The following is a 9750-nucleotide window of genomic DNA, read 5'->3' as shown; positions in this document are numbered from 1 at the left end:
AGGTTGATGGATCTATTTCTGGGTTCTCAATTCTGTTCCATTGGTCTATGTGTCTGTCATTGTACCAGTACCAGACACTTTTGACTACTCTGGTTGTATAGTAGGTTTTGAGATCTGGCAGTGTGAGACCTCCAATTTTGTTCTTCTTCTTCAATAGTGCTTTGCTTATCCGAGGTCTCTTTCCTTTCCATATAAAGTTAGTGATTGGTTTTTCTATGTCCTTAAAAAATGTTGATGGGATCTGGATTAGGATTGCATTGAATGTATACATTGCTTTGGGTAGAATTGACATTTCACAATGTTCAATCTTCCTATCCATGAGCATGGTATGTTCTTCCATTTGTGTAGATCTCTTATGGTTTATTGAAGTAGTTTTTTATAGCTTTCTTTATATAAGTCTTTTGTGTCTCTGGTAATATTTATTCCCAAGTATTTTATTTTTTTGGTAGCTATTGTAAATGGTATTGATTTCCTTATTTCTTTTTCAGCAATCTCTTTGATGGAGTAGAGCAACCTAGCTGATTTTGGATGTTGATCTTGTATCCTGCCATGATGCTAAATCTCTCCATTAGTTCCAGTAGATTTTTGACAGAGTCTCTTGGGTTTTCTAGATAAAGGATCATATCATTAGCAATGGGCATAGTTTGACTTCTTCCTTACCAATTTGGATGCCTTTGATTTCCCTTTCTTGCCTTATTGCCTGGCTAGGACTTCCAATACAGTGTTGAATATAAGTGGTGATAGAGGGCATCCTTGTCTGGTTCCTGTTCACAAGTGGAATGGTTTCAGTTTCTCTCCATTAAAAATAATGTTGACTGTTGGTTTTGCATAGATCCCCTTTATTATGTTGAGGAATGTACCTTCTATTCCTATTTTGCTGAGAGTTTTGATCAGGAATGGGTGTTGGATTTTATCAAATGCCTTTTCTGCATCAATTGATATGATCATGTGGTTCTTTTCCTTTTTTTTATTTATGTGGTGGATGACATTGATTGTTTTTCTAATGTTGGACCATCCTTGCATACCTTGATATGAACCCCACTTGGTCAAAATGAATGATTTTCTTGATATGTTGTTGGACTCTACTAGCTAGGATTTTGTTGAAGATTTTCGCATCTATATTCATGAGGGCTATTTGTCTGTAGTTTGCCTGTTTTTGGGATTAAGGTTATGCTTGCTTCATAAAATGAGTTAGGGAGGATTCCATCCTTTCTGTGTTTTGAAATAGTTTGAGTAGGATTAGTCTATCTCTGAATGCTTGGTAGAATGGTGAAACTGTCTGGGCCAGGACTTTTTTTTTGGTAGTTTTTGATGACCTGTTCAATTATTTCTTTTGTTATGGATCTGTTCAACTTTTCCACATCGGTATGTGTTAATTTGTGTAAGTGGTGTGTTTCTAGAAATCTGTCCATTTATTGCAGATTTCCAAATTTGTTGGAATAGAGTTCTTCATAGTATCCTGATATTATCCTTTTTATTTCAGTTGGTTCTGTTGTGATGTCACCCATTTTGTTTCTTATTTGTGTTATTTGTACTCTCCCCCTCTTTTCCTTTGTTAAATTTGCCAGTGGTTTGTCAATTTTATTGATCTTTTCAAAAAACCAACTTCTGGTGTTGTTGATATTTCCAATTGTCTATTTTCTGTTTTATTGATTTTTGCTTGAATCTTGATTATTTCCTTTTTTCTGGTGACTGTAGGCTTTTCTTGCTATTCTTTTTCTAATTGTTGGAGATGTTGACTTAAAGCATTGATTTTGGCTCTTTCTTTTTTATGGATGGATGCATTTATTGCTATAAATTGGCTTCTGATCACTGCTTTTGCTATGTCCCAAAGATTTTGGTATGTCCCAAAGATTTTGGTATGTTCTTGTTTGATTCATGGAATTTTTCAATTTCACTTTTTATTTCTTCTCTTACCCAGTGTTTCTTAAGGAGAGTGTTGTTCAGTTTCCATGTATTTACTTTTTTTTCCATTGATTTCCTATTGTTGATTTCTAATTTGATAGCATTATGATCTGAGAAGATGCTTTGCAGTATTTCATTGTTTTTAAATTTATGAAGGCTTGCTTTATGGCCTAACATATGGTCTATCATGGAAAATGATCCATGTGCATTGGAAAAGAATGTATATTGTACTGTTGGGTGAAGTGCTCTGTAGATATCTATAAGGTCAAGTTGGTGGATTGTAAATGGCTCTTCTCAATCTTTGTTGAGTTTCTTTCCAGTTGTTCTATCTTTCATTGAAAGTGGTGTATTAACATCTCCTACTATGACTGTGGAGTCATCTATTTGCCTTTTCAACTCTTTTAAAGTCTGATTTATATATTTTGGGGCTTTTTCATTGGGTCCATAGATATTTATTATGGTTATATGTTCTTGTTAAACTGATCCTTTAATCATTATATAATGTCCTTCCTTGTCTCATATGGTAGTTTTTGTCTTAAAGTCAGTTTGATCAGAAATTAATATTGCAACTCCTGCTCTTTTATGGTTGCCATTTGCTTGATATATCTTTTTCCCCAAACTTCAATTTTTAGTCTGTTTTTGTCTTTGTCTCTAAGTTGTGTCTCTTGTAGACAGCATATTGATGGATTTTGTTTTCTTAACCAGTCTGCAACTCTCCATCTCTGTAGTGGTGCATTTAATCCATTAACATTCAGTATAATTATTGACAAGTATGAGTTGGTTGTCAGTTTGTTATGTGTTTCTTCATGGTGTCCCTGGTTTCTTTGTTCCATATTCTTTTCTGTGTTGAGCTCATTATGTTTATGAATCATGTTGTCATTTCCTTTGTTGCTGTTGTTTTAGTATATGCTGAATATTTGTGCTTGTCCTCCTTTTTATTGTGGTGTGAAGGTTTATCATTTTTCTTTGAGGCTACCTTGTGATTTATCATTTTCCCCAAAAATTTGAAATAGTCCATTCTATCTTGCAACTCACTTGACTTCCTCACCATTTAGAAATTCTGTAAGTACACAGTATTTTCCCTCTTTTTGGTTTTTAGTTGTCTTCATTTGGCAATTGAAGTCTCTTGTTCCCTGTTTATAATCTTGTAAGCTTATTTTACTTTGGATATGGCCAGACCTGTGGTTTCTGGGTTATATCATCTTGTGTATTAATGGTCTGTTGTTATTTGGTATTTTGTTTCTTTGTTCAAAGGATTCCCTTTAGTATCTCTTGTAAGGTTGGTCTGGTTTTAACAAATTTCCTTAGTTTCCAATTATATGGAAATCTCCTAATCCTGATCCTAATCCAAATCCTAATCCATATTTGAGGGACAATTTTGCCAGGTTTTTAATTCTTGGTTGAAAATTTTTCTCTTTCATGTTTGTATATATACCATTCCATTGCCTTGTCACTTGCATGGTTTCTGCTGACAAATCAGAGCTTATTCTTACTGCTTGTCCTTTGTAAGTAACTTTTTGTTTTTCCCCTACTGCTTTCAGATTCTGTCTTTGTCTTTGGTTTTGATGAGTTTGATGATGATATGCCTTATTGATTTTCTTTTGGGGTCTGTTCTGTTTGGGGTTTGTTAGACTTCCTGAATGAATATATTCTCATCTTTCATCGTATCAGGGAAGTTCTCTTCCAACAAATCGTGGACAATTTTCTCTGTGGTTTTATTTTTCTCTTCCTGTTCTGAAATTCCAATTAAACCAAAAAACCCAAATTCATTGCCATCAAGTTGGATCTGACTCATAGCGACCCCTCCTTGGATTTCTGAGGCGGTTATTCCTTTTGGTGGTATCCCATATGAACCTTAGGCTTTCTTTATTTTATTTTGATTTTTTTTCTGATTGATCCCTTTCCGTAGAAGTATTCAGGTATTTGTCTTCAATCTCATTGATTCTGTCCTCCAATGCTTTGATTCTACTCCTTTGCCCTTTCAATGTGTTGTCTATTTCTGAAAATTTGTTATTAATCTTCTAGATTTCTATCTGTAGATTTTGTATCATTTCTAATTTTTCATTTATTTTGTCATTTTGTTCTTAGATTTTCCTTGAAAATTGTTTTAGGGTTTTGTCTATGTTTTCCTTAATTTTGTCACTATCTTCTTGGTCTGTCTCTCAATGCTTTGAAGATACATCAGTATAATTCTTTTGAATTCCTTATCAGGGAGTTCTAATGCTGCTTCTTCCCCAGGGATGTGTTCTGGGTCTGATCCTGTTCCCTTGTTTCTACCACTTTATCTTTCTTCTTTGTATGGGCTATGATGGTTTCTTATCTCCAAAACATTGTGACATTGCTGGATTTAGATCTCTATTAACTGTTTGTGAAGAGCAGTTAAGGGTGTGTCAGACTCTTCTTGCTGGTCATTTATCATTAGCCAATTGGTGGAGAAGGAAGTGGTGGCTCTCACTCAGTAAGTGGACCTGCAGGAGGTGAAGTTGTAGTTAGTGTTGTATGGGCATGGTTGCTGTCTCTCACTCAGTTAGACAAAAACAATTATTCAAAAACCATCAAAAAAGTAAAAGCAAGTGGACAAAAAAACCATGTTGCATAAACAAACAAGAACAATCACCCAAAAAATAAAAAAGAAAAGAAAAAACTTGCAATATCTGAGGAGGGGGCAACAAGAGAAAAGAGGTTGAGTAGGGGAATAATGAAGAAAAAAAAATAGGAAAAATGCATGCATAACTCTTTAAAGGGTTAATTCCTTCATTTTTTTAAAAATCAAATCCATATTTGAATGCACATTTTGAGGCAGGTATACTACTATGATAATTTGCTAAATAGAATAAAACATATAATATCAGAAATTAATTGTACATTCAACTTCTAGTGACTAGAATGTAGCAGACAGACAATAAATATTTGATTTGATGAATGTGGTGGTTATGTTTGTATGTCAACTTGGCTGGGGCCTGGTTGAGTAGCTGGGCAGCTGGTGGTAGTTATTCCCCATGATGAGAATGGCAATCAGCTCCGTGGTGGGATCTACCACAAGCAGCTGAGAGTAGCTGCCTTTGGGATGTGGTCTGCTTCCTGTATGTAAGAAGCAGCCTTGGGAATGGTCTCTAGCCTATGGCACACTTGGACCCTGCATGTAGCTGTGTCATTGCTCAGCAGCTTGCTGTGCTCTGTCGACCTTGGGACTTAAAATGGACTTAAGTTAATGGCCTGCTGTGTGGTTTGGTAACATCGGGACTGTGCCTTTTTACTTGTCAACCTTGGGGCTTCTTAGCCTCAGTAGCCAGCAGCTGTCTGAGTGAAGAAACTCCTCTAGCTCCAGTGGGCCAGGAGCAGGAGGCAGAGCTGGTCCACAAGGTTGAGAGGCTTTCACACAGCCCATAGAGCCTGGCACTTTGAACTTGGACTTAAAGCCTCCAAATTGTAAGGATAAACTCCTGTTTGTTAAGGCCATCCCATTTGTGGTATATTTTCTGTCAGAGGGCCCTAGGTAACCAAAACAATGAATGAGTAAGTAAAATTGATACATAGTTGACCATTTGGTGTATTTGAGTTATCTCGTGTGTAGAGTGTTAATTTTGTATGTTAAAAAGAAATTTATTTATAATACCTGAGTTCAGAATTCCTTACTTTCAAAACCATCTAAACCTACGTTTAAAGGCATGCTGAGACCATATTCCTTTTGGATAATTTTCTTATTCCTTCTCATCCATGTAGATATGTTCACTCCCTACTTTTGGCCCTTGTACAAACTAGCTCTTTTGCCCTTCAGTATAACTTATTAACACAAAATTCCTGCCCTAAAGCAGATTTTGAGCTCTTTTGGAGTAAGGACAATGTTTCTCTCTTCTATGTATAATAGAATGTATAATATAATGAATCTCTATCTTCTATGTAGCTTCTTATTCTGCCTGAAATAAAAGAAGTTCTCAGTTGCTTAAGGAATGAGATTCTGCTACAAGGAAATTTGCAAATTCATTTGGACTATTACAAAAGTATTTAGTCCTTTGCCTTGATTCCTGGCCCAGTCTCCCCAGATTTGATCTTGGATTTTTGCCTGGACTTCAGCCTGTGTTCTCACTGTGGCTTGGATGTGGTATTTCTGTACATTTGATAAAAAAAAAAAATGACCTCAGTCTGCCATTGATTCTTTTTAGGGACCCTCATTACATTATTTCAGATCTCTGACCTCTGTGCATTTCTTCTTTTCAGTTTTACTACTTCTATCTTGAAAGAACCCTGTTGGTGCAATGGTTAAGCTCTAGGCTGCTAACTGAGTGGTTGATGGTTCCAATCCACCTGCACCTTTGTGCGAGAAAGACTTGGTGCTCTACTCCCATGAAGATAACAAAAAAACCACAAACCAAACCCACTGCCTTTGAGTCAATTCCAACACATAGAAACCTCCATTGGGTTTTGAGGTGGTAAATCTTTACAGAAGTACATTGCCTTATCTTCCTTCGGTGGAGTGGCTGGTGGGTTTGCACTACTAACTTCACAGCTTAGAAAACTCTGTGGGGCAATTATACTCTGTTGCATGGGGTTGCTGTGAGCCAAAATCACTTGATACCAAACAACAACATAGCTGTATATCAGTATTGTTAGTTCATAAGCAACCCTGATACTTAGGTCAACATAGAACTGGATTTTAAGTTTACAAAGAAAGCTTTTATCTTATATGACAGTTATTTTATGTATATATATATATATATATATATATACACACACAATATGTGTATATGTGTGTGAGTATATATATTTATGAAGATGTACATATATACACACACATATATATATATATGTATAACATGTTATATACATCTATGCAATGCATATATATGTGATATGTATATTTATGCATATACTAGGAAGAACCTGGCAATCTCCCTCTAAAATCCTGGCCAATGAAAACATTATGAATAGCAGCTGAACATTGTCTGAGATAGTATAGGAAGATTAGCCCCCTCAGGTTGGAAGGAACTCAAAAGAGGACCAGGGAAGAGCTGCTCCTCGAAGTAGGGTCAACCCTAATTATGTAGATGGAGTGAAGTTTTCAAGACTTTCATTAGCTGATATGGTATGATTCTAAATGAGAAGAAATAGCTGCAAACATCCATTAATAATCAGAACATGGAATGTATTAAATATAAATCTAGGTAAATTAGATGTCATTGGAAATGAAATGGAAAGCATAAAGATCAATATGTTAGGCATTAGTGAGCTGAAATACAGTGGTATTTACCATTTTGAAGCAGATAATCATATGGTCTACAATGGCAGTGTTTTGGTTATCTCTAGTTCCACTTTAACAGACATACCACATATGAGTGACTTCAACAAATAGAAATTTATTCTTTTACATTTTAGGAGGCTGGATGTCTGAGTTTTAAGCTCTAGTTCTTGGGGCTGGGTAAAAGCCCCTGATCTTGGGCTTCAGCTCTGCCTCTTCCTCCCGGCCCACAGAAGCTGGAGGCTTCTCTTAACTCAGGCAGCTGTTTATTCCTAAGGCTGAGAAACTCAAGGTCAACAAATAACTGGCACAGTCCCAAGATTGCCAAAAAAACATGGCAGGCCATTAGTTCAAGCCCAGAGCCAGTCCTACAATGGGCAGGAAATGTGGCAGAATGCTGAATGAAGACTCAGCTACATGCAGGGTCCACAAGTGCCAAAACACTCCAGAGACCTTTCTCATAGCTGTCTTTTTAGATACTGTGGATATTATATACTGTGAATCACAACATCTTAAGGTGGCTACTTAGCTGCTTCAGTAGATTCTACCATGGAGTTGATTATTAGTCTAATCATGGAGAATAACTACATCCAGCTGCCCAGCCACTCAAAACCAGGTCCAGCCAAGTTGATACAAACTTTAACTATCACACTGAAGAATGACAATTTGAAGGGGAATGGCATCATATTTATTGTCAATAAGAACATTTCAAGATCTATCCTGAAGTACAATGCTTTCAGTGATAGGATAATATCCAATGTCTACAAGACTAGTTAAAATGATTGTTATTCAAATTTGTGCACCAACCACTAATGCCAAAGATGAGAACTGAAGATTTTTCCAACTTCTTCAATGCAAAATTGATCAAATATGGTATCAAGATTCATTGATAAGTACTGGTTATTGGAATACAAAAGATCATTAAAAAGAGAAGGAAGAAAGAAAGACCAAAATGGATGTGAGAAAAGAAAACTTGCTACTGAATGTAGAGTAGCTAAAGAAAAAGGAAGAAATGATAAAGAACTGAACAGAAGATTTGAAAGGATGGCTCAAGAAGACAAAGTAAAGTAGTATAATGAAATGTTCAAAGATTTGGTGTTAGAAAATCAAAAGGGATGAACACACTTGGCATTGAAAGAACTGAAGAAAAAAAATCAAGCCTCAAGTTGCAATTGCAATACTGCAGGATTCTACTGGAAAATATTGAATGACACAGGAAGCATCCAAAGAAGATGGAAGGAATATACAAAGTTGTATCAACCATTTAGGGGGTAGGTTAGCATATGATCAAGAATCAACAGTACTGAAGGAAGAAGTTCCAGCTACACTGAAGGCACTGGAGAAAAACAAAGATTCCAGGAATTGTCAGAGTACCAACTGAGATGTTTCAACACATGGATGCAATGCTGTAAGCACTAACTTGTCTATGCCAAGAAAATGGGAAAACAACTACCTGGCTAACCAAGGAAGAGATTCATAGTTGTGCTCAATCCAAAGAAAGGTGATCCAACAGAATGCAGAAAATTTTTAAACAATGTTATTAGTATCACATGCAAGTAAATTTTTGCTAAAGAAAAAAAAAAAATAGGAGCTATGGTAGCGTAGTGCCTAAGGCACTTGACCGCTAAATAGAAGGCTGGCTGTTCAAATCCACCAGCCACTCCTTGGAAGGAAGATGGGGCAATCTACTTCTGTAGTAATATTGCCTCGGAAATCCAAGGAGGGGTTGCTATGAGTTGGGCCTGACTCAACTGCACAAAAAAACAACAACAACAATAATAAAAAAAAAAAAAATCAATGGTGGGATGCAGGTAAGGGGAAGGAACCCAGGCCACACCCCACAAGCAACAAGGTGGAAAAGTGGGGAAAGGAGAGGAAAAAGGCTAGGTGGGCCATGACAGAGTGAGGTGGCAGCAGCAGGGTTCCAGGTAAGGGGAGGCTGGAGAGGTTTCGAACAGCTAAGGGAGACAACTTGTCTGTTGGTTTGTCCTACTGTGGAGATGTGTGGCTGTGGGTCTTGAGGTTGTTCCACCTGTGTTTCAAACCCAGAGGGGAGCACATGGTGCACAGGTTTTAGCTCAGTTTGCAGACTGAGACAGACTAGTAAGAAGGAAGAAGCCATCCACTTCTCAAAGAATTGGCCAGGGAAAACCTTATACATAGCAGAGAAACACTGTCTGATACATTACTGACCAACTTTATGAATAGTCTGGAAACATTGTCCAATGCAGAGGAGGAGGATGAGTCACCTAGGTTAGAAGGCTCTCAAAATATGACTGGGAAAGAGCTGCATCATCAGAGTAAAACAAGACTTAATGATATGGATAAGGTAAAGCTTTGGAGACCTCCATTTGCTGATGTGGTGCAACTCAAGTTGAGGAGAAACAGCAATAAACATCAATTAATAATTAGAGCATGGAATGTACTACGTATGAATCTAGGTAAATTGGAAGTTGTCAAAAATAAAATGGAACACATAAAGATTGATATCCTAGTCATTAGTGAGCTGAATGTAGAAATTATAGAACAATATCATTAATATCGCACACAAGTAAGATCTTACTGAAGATAATCCAGAAACGTTTGCAGCAGTATATTGACAGAGAACT

Source organism: Orycteropus afer, unplaced genomic scaffold (genome assembly GCF_000298275.1).
Source record: "Orycteropus afer afer isolate SDZICR_OR568_19922 unplaced genomic scaffold, OryAfe1.0 scaffold00154, whole genome shotgun sequence".
In the NCBI taxonomy this organism is placed as follows: Eukaryota; Metazoa; Chordata; class Mammalia; order Tubulidentata; family Orycteropodidae; genus Orycteropus; species Orycteropus afer.
The sequence above is the reverse complement of the archived record's forward strand: the minus strand, read 5'-3'. Positions refer to the sequence as shown.